Source organism: Salmo salar, chromosome ssa16 (genome assembly GCF_905237065.1).
Source record: "Salmo salar chromosome ssa16, Ssal_v3.1, whole genome shotgun sequence".
Taxonomy (NCBI): domain Eukaryota; kingdom Metazoa; phylum Chordata; class Actinopteri; order Salmoniformes; family Salmonidae; genus Salmo; species Salmo salar.
Window position 1 is genome coordinate 68623782 of NC_059457.1, and position 19427 is coordinate 68643208.

The window sequence follows — 19427 nt, forward strand, 5'->3', positions numbered from 1 at the left end:
TGTCCCTGGTTCGATTCCAGGCTGTATCACATCCGGACGTGTTTGGGAGTCCCATAGGGCGGCGCACAATTGGCCCAGTGTCGTCCGGGTTCGGCTGGGGTAGGCCGTCATTATAAATAAGAATTTGTCCTTAACTGACTTGCCTAGTTAAATAAATAAAATTTAAAAAATATATTTTTAACCCCCTAGAGTCTCTTGACACACCCTTGCATCAATCGAAGTAACATAATTAAAAAAATCCCTGTAAAAATCGGTCAATTTAAGCTAGAGATATCTGTCTAGATATAGGACATACACTTCAAAACCTTATTCCTTATGATTTATTTTTCACCATTTATTATTTCAATATTTTCTCTTATTTTTTTTTATACCTAATGGAACATATGAACCCTAATGGAACATATTAACCTTGTGTGAAATGTTAGTAGGAAAACATAGGAAGCCCTCTCAGCTATTCCTGCCTCCCATTAAAGCTCAGCACAATGCATTTCCACACACACAAACACACACGCACACACAGACACACATACACACACAGAGACACAGAGACACACACACACAGACAGACATTAGGAACTGGTTTAGTGTGTGTTAACTACAACAGTCGTAATCTGATACAATTCTGCAGTCTGCACACACACAGCGATAGCTCTGGATTAGAGTGGATGAAAAGGAGGTTACAGTATCAGGCTTGTATGCTGCTTGTGTCTTTACGGGAGATTTCCCTGCATGTGCCTCCAGTGGAAAATAACTATGGGTCTTGGAGTGAGAGTCCTGCACATGAAGTTTCCTTGTTGGGACAGAACTGCAGGAAAGTTACTACTAAGGCAGAGGGAACAGCCCGCCCTTGGAGCACCAAACCTTTCAAGAGGATCATCTTTTATTTAGACTGCTGAGCGTGTAGTTCACGAGGGACTACTATGAAGTTTGGCACAGGGAATCATTTTTTCGTGCCATCGTGTATGCAATACAGTAGTACCTCATCCGGAATGTCTCTCTCTCTCTCTCTACACGTTTTAACCTTCTATTTTGCTTCAAATCTTAATAGTGAACTCCCTGACGATGGTCATTTGGCGTTGAGGTCAGGGATGGGGGTCAATTCTTTATGAACGAGGAAGTGATTTTCAATTAGGGAAGTTTCAATTTTGAGATTAGAATTTCAGTTTACTTCCTGAATTGACCAAACGGAAATGTAATTGGCCCCAACCCTGAATGGTGTAGTCTGTGTGTTCCACACTGAGTGTACAAAACATTAGGAACACCTGCTCTCTCCATACCATAGACTGACGAGTTGAATCCAGGTGAAAGCTATGATCCCTTATTGATGTCACTTGTGAAATCCACTTAAATCAGTGTAAATCAAATAAAATCAAATGTATTGGTCACATACACATACTTGGCAGATGTTACTGCGGGTGTAACGAAATGCTTGTGTAGATGAAGGGGAGGAGACAGGTTAAATGATTTTCAAGTCTTGAGATAATTGAGACATGGATTGAGTATGTGTGCCATTCAGAGGGAGAATGGGCAAGACAAAAGATTTATGTGCCTTTGAACGGGGTACGGTAGTAGATGACAAGCTCACCGGTTTGAGTGTGTCAAGAACTTTTGACACCTTGTAGAGTCCATGCCTCTACGAAATGAGGCTGTTCTAAAGGCAAAAGGGAGTGCAACTCAATATTAGGAAGGTGTTGCTAATGTTTTGTACACAGTGTATATCTGACAATAGAAACTCTTCAGGTAGCCTACAGTACCTGTGGCAAACCACTCTGAATGCTAATCCAGAAACATACAGTACCCAACTGAGAGTTGAATTTGATTCAATCAGTTTGGATTCAATTTTCCCACATCAAGTATGATGCACATATTCAAACCAATTATAAACTAAGGAGGGAGTATTTTTGTCCTTGATTTGGTATTCATGAAAAAGAACACACCCAGTTCTCAATCAAATACTTCACTGTAGGGGCTCAGAGTCTATCATACGAGTTAATTCAAAGTCAATCGAGTTTAGTGGGCTTTATTTTCCCTGTTTGTTTCTAAGGGGAGTTCTACCAGTCTCTGTAGCCTTCTGTTCTCCGTGCCGCCCCCCCATCTCTCCAAATCCGCAGGTGGTGTCTGTAATTGTCAGTGCCGCTTGGCGATTGGCTAATCTTCGCTCCACTCGCCACGGGTGTTGGATGATTCAATCTTCACCTTCCGAAGCATAGCTGGTGGCATTTTAGATCAAACACTTGGTTTGAAGAAAGTACATTGCATTGGTTGTGGCTTTGTTTATATGACAAATAAGTCACTTAGTCAGTGGTGTATCAATTTAATCATCTGATTCCGCTAATTGGCACTTTTAAGTCCCTGAGTTTTTCAGTTTTCAAAGACCACTAATGATCTATGCTCTCTGCTAAATAATCACTTCACACAAGCATGCATGAATTACTACTATAGGTAAACAATACCTCTATGTAAGCTATGTGGATGGTTAACTGATGATTCAAATCTGCAGCACCACACTGCTGATCGTTTCTGTCACGTGTGCTCCCTCTCCGGCCTCTTGGTCACCACGCTGCTCGTTATGGCGCACACCTGTTACCATCGTTACACGCATCACTCACGTGTCATCACTCACCTGGACTCCATCACTTCCTTGATTACCTGCCCTATATAAACTCAGCAAAAAAAGAAACGTCCTCTCACTGTCAACTGCGTTTATTTTCAGCAAACTTAACATGTGTAAATATTTATATGAACATAACAAGATTCAACAACTGAGACATAAACTGAACAAGTTCCACAGACATGTGACTAACAGAAATGGAATAATGTGTCCCTGAACAAAGGGGGGGTCAAAATCAAAAGTCACAGTCAGTATCTGGTGTGGCCACCAGCTGCATTAAGTACTGCAGTGCATCTCCTCCTCATGGACTGCACCAGATTTGCCAGTTCTTGCTGTGAGATCTTACCCCACTCTTCCACCAAGGCACCTCCAAGTTCCCGGATATTTCTCGGGGGAATAGCCCTAGCCCTCACCCTCCGATCCAACAGGTCCCAGACGTGCTCAATGGGATTGAGATCCGGGCTCTTTGCTGGCCATGGCAGAACACTGACATTCCTGTCTTGCAGGAAATCATGTACAGAACAAGCAGTATGGCTGGTGGCATTGTCATGCTGGAGGGTCATGATGAGCCTGCAAGAAGGGTACCACATGAGGGAGGAGGATGCCTTCCCTGTAACGCACAGCGTTGAGATTGCCTGCAATGACAACAAGCTCAGTCCGATGATGCTGTGACATACCGCCCCAGAACATAGCGGATCCTCCACCTCCAAATCGATCCCGCTCCAGAGTACAGGCCTCGGTGTAACGCTCATTCCTTCGACGATAAACGCGAATCCGACCATCATCCCTGGTGAGACATAACCGCGACTTGTCAGTGAAGAGCACTTTTTGCCAGTCCTGTCTGGTCCAGCGACGGTGGATTTGTGCCCATAGGCGACTATGTTGCCAGTGATGTTTGGTGAGGACCTGCCTTACAACAGGCCTACAAGTCCTCAGTCTAGCCTCTCTGCGGACAGTCTGAGCACTGATGGAGGGATTGTGTGTTCCGGGTGTAACTCGGGCAGGTGTTGTTGCCATCCTGTACCTGTCTCGCAGGTGTTATGTTTGGATGTACCGATCCTGTGCAGGTGTTGTTACACGTGGTCTGCCACTGCGAGGACATTTACATTTACATTACATTTAAGTCATTTAGCAGACGCTCTTATCCAGAGCGACTTACAAATTGGTGCATTCACCTTATGATATCCAGTGGAACAACCACTTTACAATAGTACATCTATATCTTTTAGGGGGGGGGGGTTAGAAGGATTACTTTATCCTATCCTAGGTATTCCTTAAAGAGGTGGGGTTTCAGGTGTCTCCGGAAGGTGGTGATTGACTCCGCTGTCCTGGCGTCGTGAGGGAGCTTGTTCCACCATAGGGGTGCCAGAGCAGCGAACAGTTTTTACTGGGCTGAGCGGGAACTGTGCTTCCTCAGAGGTAGGGGGGCCAGCAGGCCAGAGGTGGATCAGCTGTCCGTCCTGTCTCCCTGTAGTGCTGTCTTAGGCGTCTCACAGTACGGACATTGCAATTTATTGCCCTGGCCACATCTGCAGTCCTCATGTCTCCTTGCAGCGTGCCTAAAGGCACGTTCACGCAGAGGAGCAGGGACCCTGGGCATCTTTCTTTTGGTGTTTTTCTGAGTCAGTAGAAAGGCCTCTTTAGTGTCCTAAGTTTTCATAACTGTGACCTTAATTGCCTTCCGTCTGTAAGCTGTTAGTGTCTTAACGACCATTCCACAGGTGCATGTTCATTAATTGTTTATGGTTCATTGAACAAGCATGGGAAACAGTATTTAAACCCTTTACAATGAAGATCTGTGAAGTTATTTGGATTTTTACGAATTATCTTTGAAAGACAGGGTCCTGAAAAAGGGACATTTATTTTTTTGCTGAGTTTGTCACTCCCTTTGTTTCCTTCCCCAGGCGTCATTGTTTCTGTTTCCTGTCTGTGCGTTGTTCGTGTTTCTTGTTTTGTATTATGTTTCATTTATTTATTAAAACACTCACTCCCTGAACTGGCTTCCCGACTCTCAGCGCACATCGTTACAGTTTCAAAGCAGTTTAGTCTCAAACATTCACTTTTTGTCCTTAAAAAAAATCCCCCTTTTTATCTCAGTGGGACAAACTGGTAAAATGATGAAGGGGAAAAAAAAGAATAATCCTGAAATATTCTGATAGTGTTGTGTTAGGTCATTGTGACTACATTATTATCTAAAACCCTGTCCTGCTAGCAGACTAGCCACACAGTGGTGGAGACAAGACACCCCTTGGTTTATGTTCTATTCTTTGCCCCACTACCACAGGGCATCTTTGGCTCCTCTCAGCTCCCATGGAAAAACATTACATAGCAGACCCAACATCTCCCAGACTAATGCATTTTTCATTTGTCATTAATATTCATTATTGTCAGCCGTACAGGAACAGGAAGCTCATCATATGTCCTTCCCCTTTAATGCCTGGAGTCTGCTACCAACTGGTGTCATAGGTTATAACTGCACATCTCAGTATTCCAAATGAAATCGATCAAGGTTTTGGGGATATGTCAGGGATCATTTTCCTTATGCAATATTCATGTCATAAAAACAGTTTTAAGGAGTTGGAGATAAACAGAAATAAATGAAAATGCATATTATTGACTTTGCAAATTACAAAAATTTGGTATTTCTCCACTAAGCAAGCTTTATCATCTATTGTTTCTATCTCCTATCTTCCCTTTTTCCTATGTGCCCACTTCGATTCTTTACCTTATCGACTCATAGTGTAAATAGGCCGTTGGTGAGAAAAACTCATATTTTTGAGTGTCCTGTCTTGGTCAATGTTGATTGAATGCTGTATGCATTTACAGGGAGAGTGCAAACATTTGGAGCAATTTCCCCCGTGTCATCCTTTCATTTCAATGTAATTTCCCATCCGCTGATTTATGCTGTTTGTCTGTAACTGAAACGTCCCAGAGTCTTTGCTTTACGACTTTCTCACCGCTGCCTCCACCACACAGCCTTGAATTATTAGCGAGTTTATGAACAGGAGGTCATATTTTCGTTCCAGATATCACTCAGCAATATAATTCAAGAGTTTTATCTGTAGGAGTGAAGGAGAGAGTGTTATAGTGTATATGGGGATGTCTTTGAGAATTGAGGGTGTCAAAAGTATAGTGACCATAAGATCATTCTGTGACTTTTCTTTATAATCGATCCATCACTCATAGTTCTGATCTCCCTAGACAGCCCTCCAACGCTGGACCTTCAGATGGTCCTTCAAGCTACAATACAAAACACTGTCTAGGAACTGTTCTCCTATCCAATCTACCAAGTTAATTCCACACATATTTTCATAACTGCCAATTCTGTAAGAGTTTTTCTCTTAATCTATTGATTTACTCATCCCAATCACAGATGAAGATGCAGCTGTCAGTCAGTGCATAAATTGTAATCACCATCAGTAATATAGAGCATCGCTCAGTAAAATGCAATGAATTGCAATTTTGCTATTGCTTTTCCGTGTGACTCTTTTCCTGAGATATTTAGTACGGTGTCCATTTTAAGACGAGTGAGGCAGAGGGTGTCCTAAAATGGACACCGTAAAGGAGCTCTACCGTGAAGAGATGTGGGGCTGTATGCATTTATCTTCTCTCAAACCAATCAATATGCCACTGTAACCCAAGGCCATGCTATCGGAAAATTGCCACCACAAATCACAATACCAGGTAGCATGAAACTCAACAGAAACTCACTTTATTGTATAGGTGGCAAAACAACAAATTACTTCTGTCTGTGCATGGTTTGGTCAACATGCCATCAGTACCCTCGGGCTAAAGACTGAGGTTTAAGGCATCTGAAATCCATCCCACTTTAGGCCTGGAAACCATAGCAATCGACCCTTTGTGTGACCGCACCATCTTGCCTTGCTGTCGGCGACTGGTACGGGTTCCCATCGTATTTTAGTCTTATTATAGGGTCGCTCTGGAATCTCACCAACTAAACGTTTACACAGGTATATCTAAAGGGCATGTCACATTTCTACACTGGAGGGATATTGCGGAAGGTGCAAAGTCGGTATTTGTACCATAAAGTGGGGAACAAATAGCCCGGTCCCAGATTTGTTTGTATTGTACTCCTATGACAATTGCGTAACAAATGTTTGGCATGACAATGAGAAGGAGTTGGCAATACGGCACACACAGATCTGGGACCAGGCTATGGAACAAATATTTTGTAAAAATAACTGCACTCTAATTTATGCAGTGAACATCTCCTGTGTATCTTTTTTTACATAATACTGGCGCTGTAAACTACAGTATAAATCAGTGTTGTAGTGAAAACTGGGGACTTGGGACTTGACTCGTATCTCGAGTATAAAGGACTCGGACTTGGACTCGAACACTGGGGACTTGGGACTCGACTCGTGACTTGACTCGAGTATAAAGGACTCGGACTTGGACTCGAACACTGGGGACTTGGGACTCGACTCGTGACTTGACTCGAGTATAAAGGATTCGGACTTGGACTCGAACACTGGGGACCTGGGACTCGACTCGGCCTCGAGGTTTAGTGACTTTACTACATCACTGATATAAATTGCTTGCAGCTGAAAATCAATCCAATCCATTCAACATACTGTAGAGCCAGCCAAGCTTGTCTTTTGATATGTGTCGAATGAGATTTTACACAGGTGACACTCAAAGGCAGCTTGATTTGAAAAACGTTGATGAATGCCACGAGACAAAGAATTTTACAGGGCAGTGACAAGCAAACCAGTTGGTCCTTTATGTGTATAGCTAAATATCTATTTTCGCTGCTGATTCTCCTTTGAGCCCCGCCACCTGCGGCTGTTGTTTTCATGCAGGCGTCAGAGGCAGATCTCTTGTGGTTTCACAGCTTTGGTAGCATCAGCAGTGCCACTAGAAAAAGAGTAAAAGGAACAAATACATGGCTGATTGAGTTATAAATAGTCTTGACGGGGGTCTCTGCCTCATGAAGCGCCTTTGAAGCACAGAGAAAAGTAGAGTAAAAGCAGTATGCGTTCAGAGTCACACAGAAATGTCTTATTCTACCTACCAGATACGCTGTAACAGTCTTTTGAGTAAGAATACAGTAGACTATTTTCGATCTTGTCTCATCGCTACGACTCCCCAACGGGCTCGGGAGGCAAAGGTCGAGTCATACATCCTCCGAAACATGACGCGCCTAACCGAGCTTCTTAACACCCGCCCGCTTAACCCCGAACCCAGCCACACAGACCCGGGATCAAACCCAGGTCTGTAGTGACGCCTCTAGTAATGCATGGAGTGCCTTAGACCTACCTCTGTGCCACTCGGAAGGCCCGAAGTGATCTCACTTCTAAGTGAGATCAAGCATGAGAAGCAACAATCCATGAATGCATTCATTTTATTTTGAGTATGACTGTGTTCTGGGGTAATGCTAGCACAGTGTGTCTATTGACTTACCCATTTTAGATATCTCATTTGCAAACTGAGAGACGTGACCATATTATAAACCTGTGGTTCAAAGACACGTGATATGATGTGACACATAAAGCATGATACATAAGCTGTGTGTGTTTAGCTATGATACATAAGCTGTGTGTGTTTAGTTATGATACATAAGCTGTGTGTGTTTAGTTATGATACATAAGCTGTGTGTGTTTAGTTATGATACATAAGCTGTGTGTGTTTAGCTATGATACATAAGCTGTGTGTGTTTAGTTATGATACATAAGCTGTGTGTGTTTAGCTATGATACATAAGCTGTGTGTGTTTAGTTATGATACATAAGCTGTAGGTGTTTAGTTATGATACATACGCTGTGTGTGTTTAGCTATGATACATAAGCTGTGTGTGTTTAGTTATGATACATAAGCTGTGTGTGTTTAGTTATGATACATACGCTGTGTGTGTTTAGTTATGATACATAAGCTGTGTGTGTTTAGTTATGATACATAAGCTGTAGGTGTTTAGTTATGATACATAAGCTGTGTGTGTTTAGCTATGATACATAAGCTGTGTGTGTTTAGCTATGATACATAAGCGGTGTGTGTTTAGCTATGATACATAAGCTGTGTGTGTTTAGCTATGATACATAAGCTGTGTGTGTTTAGCTATGTTTCATAAGCTGTGTGTGTTTAGCTATGATACATAAGCTGTGTGTGTTTAGTTATGATACATATGCTGTGTGTGTTTAGTTATGATACATAAGCTGTGTGTGTTTACAGAGATGCAAACTAGTCATCTTTTGGAAAAATTTACTGTTTTGAATCCGAAATAGGTGATTCTTGTAGATCTGATGAGAAAAGGTTATTTTTTTGTCGGGGAGGGGGCTTTGGATCACTACTGGCTGTAAGCAAAAAGTGATGCATGTTTGGAGCAATCCTGGCTGTATCAAGCTCAGCCAATTGTTCACATAACAACAGAATGCAGCACGCGACTGAAGAGAGAAGAGACAACCAATTTGCTACTTACAGCATCAGCGGCGCTCTGGAAAGACAGCAGAGAGTGGAAAGGCAGTTTGCCAGTTACAGCAGTTACAGTTACGTCCCCTGAACAATAACGAAGAGGTAGGTGAGAAGCTTGACCATGGAGACGTGGGTGAGAAGGTGATGAAGCGTACTTCATGAGCTTTAACCGAAAAATAAAACATTTGAGGTGAGGGAGGAAAGTTTGAGGTGAGGGAGAAAGTGTGGTGGAACAAGTATTGTTAGCATTGTTAAGTATCTTGCTAGCTGGATCGAATTCTTCATTAGCTAGCCAGATAAATGTTGAGCAACATTAGCCATCTTAACTGATCAACTAATTGAGTTTATGGTGTGAAAATTAGCTGGCTAATGAAGTCAGACAGCTAACGTTAGCTAGCTAACATTACAACATCAGATGGGCTGGGCCTGGCTTAAGCTGGATGCCACTATAGAGGTGAAAGGAACACCACACACTTTCCCTCTTTCTCACTTTTTCAATACAGTGGATAAAAAAAGGTATGCCAGGTGTACTCTCTGCCTGAAAGAGATAAATTATGCCAACAAAGAGTATCATGCTCTGCTGGCACATTGTAGAACAGATGTCCACAGGCAGAAAGTGTACAATGTAATAATGTGCAGTGTAGCCCAAAGATATTGCTTTTGTTGTGTTGAACTTGACAGTAACACTTGTGTGTGAGTGAGTGGGGATTATTACATTAAACATTATTTTTGCACACATGTAGCCTTGTGCACTTGATCGATCCACTAAAATAGAGCAAAAATAGAATGCCTGTTTGTTTCATTCTATTTCTACTTTAAGATGTTTTTTTTCCCCCCAAGGTCAATATTTAGATGTGTGTGGTCACAAGCATTCTATTACAAAGGCTGTCATGTCTAACTGTAATATTTATCACGTTTCAGGTATGACCCAGATGCAGACAGTGTCGAAGAAACAAAATTTTATTTATAATACAGGGGCAGGCAAAAGACAGGTCAAAGGCAGGCAGGGGTCAGTAATCTAGTGAGGTGGGGCAAGGTATAGAACGTCAGGAAGGCTCAGGATCAGGGCAGGCAGAAGGGTCAAAACCGGGAAGGACTAGGAAACAGGAGCAAGAAACAGACAGGAGCAGGGGAACAAACGCTGGTAGGTTTCACGAACAAAACAAACTGGCAACAGAAAAACAGAGAACACAGGTATAAATACACAGGGGATAATTGGGAAGATGGGCAACACGTGGAGGGGGTGGAGACAAGCACAAAGACAGGTGAAACAGATCAGGGTGTGACAATGTTAGTGTATTGTTTTTTCTCAAGACTTGAGTGTCATTTGCAGTAAAGTCTAGGCAACAAATAACATTGGATTGCTTTCTTAATTTTTTTTAGCTGTGAGTTAGGTTTACATTAACCACTTTTTATTTTACACACAGAGACTGTTCATGTAGATAATATTATTTGTGGTTTAATTAGTTAAAACCTGCATTTCCCCCTAGCAGGATTTTATTTACATTTTTCAGTGAAAAAAAAAGTGTCACCTTTTTGGGCCCTCACCAGTTTGCATCCCTGGTTTAGCTATTTTGTCTGGTTTTATAGGTATCGCCTGTTCTTCTTCCCCTGTCCTTCCTAGGAACCAGTATGCACACAACACACACACACATTTGTTTTACTATCAAACAATTGATTCCCATTCCAAATATTTTTTTCCCCCTAAACCTAACCCTAACCTTAACTCCAAACCCATAACCCTAAATCCTACACCTAACCCCTAAGCCTAAAATAACATTTTTTCCTTGTGGGGACTGGCGAAATGTTCCAACTTTTCCTTGTTTTACTATTCTTGTGAAGACTTCTGTTCCCCACAAGGATAGTACAACCAAACACACACACACACTTAGAATCTCCAATTCCAGGAAAGACCTTTGAGGAAACAGCTGGTCCATGCGATGATATAGCCTCGGGTCTTCCAACAGATTCCAGAAAACTAACAGGGTGATAACAGATGCAGGGCTAATGGTTCATTCTTCATCAACACTCTCCCCTTTATTGGCATATACAATTTAGAGATAATAATCATTGTGGGCACCTAATCTCCTTAGAGATATCAACATACTCCGTTTGGTGTGGTTCTCACTAGTTTGGTGTTGAGAGGGACATCAATGTTTACACAGATGCATAGTTTATGTATATGGACAGACTGTGGGTTGATGTGGGCATTGATACCACATACTTTTGTAGTAGATATCAGGCAGATACCGCTGAAAACAGTACTGTAAATTGAAGTGCTACCTACATATTGCCTTTATTGACAGATACTCACATTGGAGCAAGTTAAAAAAAATTGTCATGTTCTTCTCACATTTTTTCAGATTTGTTTTCATAGAACCTTAGTGTCGATAGTTCAGTCTCTTCAGTCGGTGAATGTCAATGAATGTAGGTAAGACCAACGTCAAGGTTTGTAACTAGTTGACCCACATTGGAGATTGGGGGAAAAAAATCTATGGAGTCTTCCCATTGAAGCATCAACAATGAATACTTTTTCCATGCGTGCAGCTCAGTAGCAAGCCTGGGTCAGCTTTGGTCATACATTTCAGACCTGTTGGTGAATTTCGGTGAATGGAGGCCCCACTGTAGGTCAAGAATTTGACCTTAAAACCTCTCCAGCGTCTCATCCCGTCAGCGGGATCAAAATCCAGCGAAAAATCATATCGCCAATTAGCATAAAAAAAAATCATACTTTAAAAAAAAAAAAAAATAATATATATATTTTTTTATAGATACACCTCTCCTGAATCGACCCACGTCGTCCGATTTCAAAAAGGTTTTACAGGAAAAGCAAATCATTAGATTATGTTAGATGAGTCCATCGTAAAAAGCAGCTTCATAGCCATTTTCCGACCAACCACTTGCATCACATATAATCAAAAAACAGCTAAATGCAGCACTAACCTTTTACAAACTTCATCAGATGGCACCCCTAGGACATCATGTTATACAATGCATGCATTCTTTTGTTCAATAAAGGTCATATTTATATATAAAAACAGCATTTTACATCGGCATCTGACGTTGACTAAATAATTTCCCCTCAAATGCGTCCCGGTAAACAATGCTACAATTCCCTAAATTACTATCCGATAACGATTTTTTAAATTTATATTGTCAATCTAACATTTATAGATGAATATCTCTTGAGAACACCTGTCATACCAGATTTTAAATTAACTTTACTGGGTAATCACACTTTGCGATAAAAGGAAATGCGATACTCAGAAAATGAGCTAATATACAGAGCTCGGCGCCATCTTGGAAACAATCGCATGTCACATCTCATCTTGTATAATATTGTCAATAATCGCCTACCTTTAGTTGTCTTCATCAAAAAGCATCCCAGGTCCACAACAGATGTATTTTCGGTCAAAAAGTCCATACTTCACGTTCCATTAGCCTGCTGTTGGTAGCGCGTCCTATGGCTCTCTCCAAGCGCAGGGCTGAAGTTCCGGATAAAATGAGATTCTCCCGCCTGTAGGTTCGTTCAAACATGTCAAACGTTGTAAAACATTAATCTTCAGGGCCTGTAACACCAAGAGAGCCAATAAGACTCGAGGGGGATGATTTCATTGCCTTTAAAACCGTTTCCAAAGGTGGGGGTAGACATGGCCGCCGGCGTCATAATGGTGATGGCCCATCCCCTGTGACCAATTTCCAACGCGTCTCATTCACTGAGTTTCGACTGTATAAGGCTCAAACCACTGTGAAAAGACTGGCGACATCTAGTGGAAGCAATAGGAAGTGCTCACTGAACCATGGTTAACGGTGTGATTTATAGGGAAAGATGAGAAGTCGAGTCCACAATTCTGAATTCCACTTCCTGTTTCAATCGGTCTCGGGGTTTTGACTGCCATTTGAGTTCTGTTATACTCACAGACACCATTCAAACAGTTTTAGAAACTTTAGGGTGTTTTCTATCCATATATAATAAGTATATGCATGCCCTAGCTTCTGAGTTTGATTAGTAGGCAGTTGAAAATGGGAACGATTCTTTTTCAAAATGCGCTGTGGCGCCCCCTATCCTAGGGTATCCTCAAGAGGTGTTAAGTCACATTTGTCAAGAAACAATTGGTCACAATGTTCATCAAGAAGAAGACACATTTGAGAGAAGCCAGAAAGGCCAATGAAAGCCTGTGGGAGGTTGGCCCACACACAAAAGTCGATGACACTTTGACAAATGATGAGTCTCTGCCTGCATGTTTTTGGGACATGTACACAAGTAGACATTAGGTGGCCAAACAGGAGAACAATTTGCAAAAGGCAGCAACTCCGACAAGTGAGGAGGAAAATATTGATTGGAGGTGAGAACCGTATGGTGCCACATTTACACTTGTGTCTCTTGAGAGGACAAAGGAGAGAGGCTTCCAAGTCTGGGTTTGTTTCAGCTTGTTGTTCTCACTGTGCTTCTACTCAACTTCTGCTTGTGTACACAATTTACAAAACGGCCTGACTGGTATGGCATTATTCTAGATATACCTTCGCTAACGAAGAGCTACAGTAGCAGAGTTCTGGGGCCGATTCTAGTGGACTGACAGGTGTGCAGCATCTAATTTCTGCAGCTTAATGTTGCGTTGTAGACAGCCTTGGAGTTACACTTGTTGCTTGAATTCACGTTTTCTGGAGCTGCAAGACATCTAACTGAAGTGTGGAATTGGTAAAGTGTGTAACATTGTGAAATACAGCCATTCTCTCTGTTTATTTCTGTTTTGGAGCAGTTATGTATTAAACCTTTATGTTTTCATTATGCCACGTCAAAGTTGGAGTATACCCAGCCTCTTTTTTTTCCAACAGGCAAAGGGCCACTCAATAACACACTCACAGTGGCCATTTGGGTACCCAGGTGCCCTCAGGAAACAGAAGGTTATAAAGAGGGACGTATCTAGACAACCTTGCTACACGACTGTTTCTGAATGGGGGCGGCGTGAGGGGTCGGCAGGGGGGTGGGTGCAGAACTCAGTCCGGCTTTAAACTTACTCTTGAAAGTTGTAATGGTAGAATGCACAAGGTGCCATTTCGAAATTGGGTAGTGCATCAACAGTTCCTCTTGTCATGTGAGTCATTGTAGACCTTAGAGAGCTATTTATAACTTGTCAGAAATGTCCAGATCAACTAGTCCATGTCAGCTGACGTTTTTTATTTCGTATTTTTTTTTTGCCCATAGATATTGTTGTAATTTTTTTGTCACTCAAATATCACATGAATACACATTAGACATGGCAAAATGTATAGAATTGCAAGAAAATGTGCATTTAAAGTGCAAAATGTTCTTTGCACCCCGTGACAAAATGTGTAGAACTGCAGGAAATAAGCATTAAACCTGCAGAATTCTCTCCACCAACAAGAGGGATGTGAACAGTTTGTGTCATGAACAGTGCTTGTGGCCATAGAAATAGACGTGGTGCGTGCACACGCGTGCAGGGGGCGGCTCGGGATGTTCCCCAATGCTGGAAGGGGGGGCCCCGAGTGGAAAAAGTTTGGGATCCCCTGCTGTAGGCGACACAGTAAAAGTTGGGATTGGCTCTACACTCCAGCATTTTGGATTTGAGCTCAAATGTTTCATATGAGGCAGCAGTACAGAATGTCACCTTTTATTTTCATACATATCTGTTTAAGGATAAGCACTCAATGCAGGGGTAGGCATTCCTGGATACTGGAGTGTCGCAGGCCCTTCATGTTTTTGACTTAACTGACCTGGAAGACCAGGTGTGTTGAATTTAGGCAGTCATTGAACTTATCAATTAGCTCAGTTGGTCAGGTGTGGTGCGTAGTTGGAACAAAATCCTGCAGTACCTGCAACACTCCAGGTACAGGGTTGCCTACCACTGACTTAATGTATCTAGTCGCCCCCATGTGAAGAAGTCATAAGTATTTGGACAAATTCACTTATGGTGTAATTAAGTATGACTCAGGGCCACTTTTTCCCATCTAACATGGTCATGGATTCTCATAATCCTTTTGGGAGAGCAGCCAGGCAATGCACAGTCTTTTGTGCGACCTTAATTTACTGCTAATTGTAATTACAAATCAGTTATATGAGCAAAACACGATAGACCAATGTATACTTTTTTTAGTGAGTGTGCCCTCAGCCCTGTTTCTGGTTTTCCAGGATGTAAATTATTTGTGTTTTTCTTGCTTTCCATTGGTTATGATTCAGTGTTTGGGAACAATACATGTTAGTGATCCATATGGGTAGTTTCTACTGAATTTATTAAAGTCACAATGGACTGGAACAAAATCTGTACGCAATAATGTATAAACAATGATTCATATGTACAGTGCATTCGGAAAGTATCCAGAGCCCTTTCAACATTTTGTTACATTACAGCCTTATTCTGAAATTGATTAAATAGTTTTTTTCCTCATCAATGTAACGGTCGTCGTAGGAAGTGGACCAAGGCGCAGCGGGTTGAGTGCTCATTTTAACTTTATTTAGAACATTTATCAAACAAAACAAGAAAACGAACGGACGACAAACAGTAATGCAGGCTACACACAGCTATGCACAAACAACCTCCCACAATTCCCATAACAAACACACCCCTATACATAGGACCTTCAATCAGAGGCAACGAGGAACAGCTGCCTCCAATTGAAGGCCCAATCCCAATAACGTAAACATAGAAATAGATAGACTAGACTTGAACATAGAAATACACTAACATAGAACATAGACCAAAACCCCGGAAACTCTAAACAAACACCCCTCTACATAAACACACACCCCGAACCACATAAAACAAATACCCCCCTGCCACGTCCTGACCAAACTACAATAACAAATGACCCCTTTACTGGTCAGAACGTGACAATCAATCTACACACAATACCCCATGATGACAAAGCAAAAACAGGTTTTTAGAAATTATTATAGAAAATAAACAACTGAAATATCACATTTACATAAGTATTCAGACCCTTTACTCAGTACTTTGTTGAAGCTCATTTGGCAGCGATTACAGCCTCTAGTCCTTTTGGTTATGACGCTACAAGCTTGGCACACCTGTATTTGGGTAGTTTCACGCATTATTCTCTGCAGATCCTTTCAAGCTCTGTGAGGTTGGATAGGGAACATTGCTGCACAGCTATTTTCAGGTCTCTCCAGAGATGTTCGATCGGGTTCAAGTCTAGGCTCTGGCTGGGCCACTCAAGGAAATTCAGAGACTTGTCCCGAAGCCATTCCTGCGTTGTCTTGGCTGTGTGCTTAGGGTCGTTGTCCTGTTGGAAGGTGGACCTTTGCCCCAGTCTGAGGTCCTGAGCGCTCTGAAGCAGGTTTTCCTCAAGGATCTCTCTGTACTTTGCTCCGTTCATCTTTCCCTCGATCCTGACTAGTGTCCCAGTCCTTGCCACTGAAAAAACATCCCCACAGCATGATGCTGGTACCACCATGCTTCACCGTAGGGATGGTGCCAGGTTTCCTCCAGACGTAATGCTTGACATTCAGGCCAAAGAGTTCAATCTTGGTTTCAACAGACCAGAGAATCTTGTTTCTCATGGTCTGAGAGTCTTTAGGTGCCAAACTCCAAGCGGGCTGTCATGTGCCTTTTACTGAGCAGTGGCTTCTGTCTGGCCACTCTACCATAATTGCCTGATTGGTGGAGTGCTGCAGAGATGGTTGTCCTTCTGGAAGGTTCTCCCATCTCCACAGAAGAATTCTAGAGCTCTGTCAGAGTAACCATTGGGTTCTTGTTCACCTCCCTAACCAAGGCCCTTCTCCCGCGATTGCTCAGTTTGGGCGGGCGGACAGTTCTAGGAAGAGTCTTGGAGGTTTCAAATGTCTTCCATTTAAGAATGATGGAGGCCACTGTGTTCTTGGGGACCTTCAATGCTGCAGACATTTTTAGGTACCCTTCCCCAGATCTGTGCTTCAACACAATCCTGTCTCGGAGCTCTACAGACAATTCATTCTACCTCATGGCTTTGTTTTTGCTCTGAGATGCACTGTCAATTCTGGGACCTTATATAGATAGCTGTGTGCCTTTTCAAATCATGTCCAATCGAAATTACCACAGGTGGACTTTAATGAAGTTGTAGAAACATCTCAAGGATTATCAATGGAAACAGGATGCATCTGAGCTCAATTTCGAGTACTATTTCGAATACTTATGAAAATGATGTATTTCTGTTTTTTGTGTTAGCTAATCCAAGTTTATCATTTTAAAAGGCTAATTGATCATTAGAAAACTATTTTGCAATTATGCTTGCACAGCTGAAAACTGTTGTTCTAATTAAAGAAGCAATAAAACTGGCCTTCTTTAGACTAGTTGAGTTTCTGGAGCATCAGCATATGTAGGTTTGATTACAGGCTCAAAATGGCCAGAAACAAAGTACTTCCTTCTGAAATTCATCAGTCTATTCATGTTCTGAGAAATGAAGGCTATTCCATGCGAGAAATTGCCAAGAAACTGAAGATCTCGTACAATGCTGTTTACTACTCCCTTCACAGAACAGCGCAAACTGGTTCTAACCAGAATAGAAAGAAGAGTGGGAGGCCCCGGTGCACAACTGAGCAAGAGGACAAGTACGTTAGAGTGTTTAGTTTGAGAAACAGATGCCTCACTAGTCCTCAACTGGCAGCTTCATTAAATAGTACCCGCAAAACACCAGTCTCAATGTCAACAGTGAAGAGACGACTCTGGGATGCTGGCCTTCTAGGCAGAGTTGCAAAGAAAAAGCCATATCTCAGACTGGAAAAGATTAAGAATGGCAAAAGAACACAGACACTGGACAGAGGAACTCTAACACAACGTGCCATTGGAACACAGGAGTGATGGTTGCTGATAATGGGCCTCTGTATGCCTATGTAGATATTTCATTAAAAATCAGCTATTAGTCATTTACAACATTACAACGTCTACACTGTATTTCTGATCAATTTGATGTTATTTTAATGGACAATTTCTTTTACTTTTCTTTCAAAAACAAGGACATTTCTAAGTGACCCCAAACTTTGGAATGGTAGTGTATATAGCTGTATGTCATAAAGTAGGTCAGCAGTAGCATCTGTGAGAGCCTGCTGTTCCAGGAGAATGTAGGAGGAGTACGTCCCCAGTTAGTCTCCAGATCCAGCTTTAAATGTCCAACGCAGCCATTTTTATCTTGATATCAAATCATTTCTGGGTGACAATTAAATACCTTACTGTGATTCTTTCAATTAAATGGTCAAAAATAAAGAAAAATTGCTTCTTATCAAAGGGAAATTTTGATAGGACTGTCTGAGTGTGGAGGGGAAACTGAAATTAGCTGTTATTGGCAGAGAGGTTTCAAACTCTCTTTCTTATTGGTCTAATTTACCGCATTGTGATGTCACCATTGTAGGCCAAAACTCCATCCCACTAAAACAGGCTGAAATTTCAGGCAGTCTTTTCGAACAGCTTTAACACTAAGGGAATTCTCGTACTTTTCACAATTTCCCAGTATTATTCCAATCTCATAGCGTGGAAATATATATAAACATTAGAAAATCACATTTTTGACTGCACTGGACCTTTAACACCCACACAACCCCCATCATCTCATATCCCTACTCACACAAACACCCCTGGGATTTCCTGTCCAGGTGTCCTATCTCTCAGAAAATGGTATGCATGACTAAGTTAATTTGTTAAGTACTGTATGTGAGCATATTTACACCCCCCCCCCCTTTCAGTTGAATGGGATCTCTCTATTGTAGGCTACTATTTTGGCAAGGTGCTCCTCCAGCTCTTTGATTGAGTTCCCGCTCAGCACTGCATCCACTTTTTGATAGCGTTCCACTGATTTCCTTCTCTTTGTATCATACTCAGTGTTGTCTCAATCTAGGTCAGCAAATATACAGTCCGTCTAACAGTGACGCACTTTTGCAGATCTCACCCAGGGGTATCAACATACCAGGGGTATCAACATACCAGGGGTATCAATATACCAGGGGTATCAACATACCAGGGGTATCAATATACCAGGAGTATCAACATACCAGGGGTATCAATATACCAGGGGTATCAACATACCAGGGGTATCAATATACCAGGGGTATCAACATACCAGGGGTATCAATATACCAGGGGTATCAACATACCAGGGGTATCAATATACCAGGGGTATCAACATACCAGGGGTATCAATATACCAGGGGTATCAACATACCAGGGGTATCAACATACCAGGGGTATCAATATACCAGGGGTATCAACTACCAGGGGTATCAACATACCAGGGGTATCAATATACCAGGGGTATCAACATACCAGGGGTATCAATATACCAGGAGTATCAACATACCAGGGGTATCAACATACCAGGGGTATCAATATACCAGGGGTATCAACATACCAGGGGTATCAATATTCTGTGGTGAGCTCCAGGAC